Source organism: Antrostomus carolinensis, unplaced genomic scaffold (assembly GCF_000700745.2).
Source record: "Antrostomus carolinensis isolate BGI_N321 unplaced genomic scaffold, ASM70074v2 scaffold32774, whole genome shotgun sequence".
NCBI classification, from domain to species: Eukaryota; Metazoa; Chordata; class Aves; order Caprimulgiformes; family Caprimulgidae; genus Antrostomus; species Antrostomus carolinensis.
Genome location: NW_010313382.1, coordinates 10,574 through 11,353, shown reverse-complemented (window position 1 = coordinate 11,353; position 780 = coordinate 10,574).

The window sequence follows — 780 nt, the reverse complement described above, 5'->3', positions numbered from 1 at the left end:
AATGATTGGACTTGATGATCTGAAAGGTCTTGTCCAATCGAGGACATTCTGTGATTCTGTGATAAGCATACACAGTCTGGATGAAAAGTTGGCTAGAAAGAAAGCTTGGAAAGAAAAATTGACTGTAGACAGAGAATATGCAGTTCAAAAGCAATTAGATATTAAACAAACAGTTGTGTAAGTTGGATGTGTAAGTTTGGAGATTGTGGTTTCTGACAGAAATCTAGATGCTGATTTCATTTAAGCCACTCCTGAGTGAAGGAAATCTTAAAACACTTTTCGGTCGCAATTCTGCAACTGTAAAATAATTTTATACATTTCAGAGAATCACACAGCATGTAGTCCAGTGTGAGTTCATTAGCGTGTCTGTGTCAGGGTTTCTTTGGTGTAACTACTCTGTGTTTTAATAAACTTGCTTAAAAAATGATTTTCAGCAGAGCCTTTGAATAGTGATTCCCAATACAGAAAAGCAGTATTTTCCTATTTCCATTTCCCTGCTCTATCAAATGACGTACTGCTTACTGGCCATACAATCATCACTGAAAACGGATGCTTTATCAAAAAGCAGACAAGATAGACAGCAAAATCATGAAGTACAGTTTCCCTTAACATCCTCCATCTGCATATCTGTTCATGTCTGTCTCCTTTTCCCCTGTTCCATGGAAGCAGCCACTCTTCATTGCGCACATCCTCCTCCACAGCAGCTTTGTCTCTGAGTGCAGAGGTACCAGGTCTGGCAAATCTTGTGCGAGTAAGCACTTTTCTTCCTGGAAGCAGAGA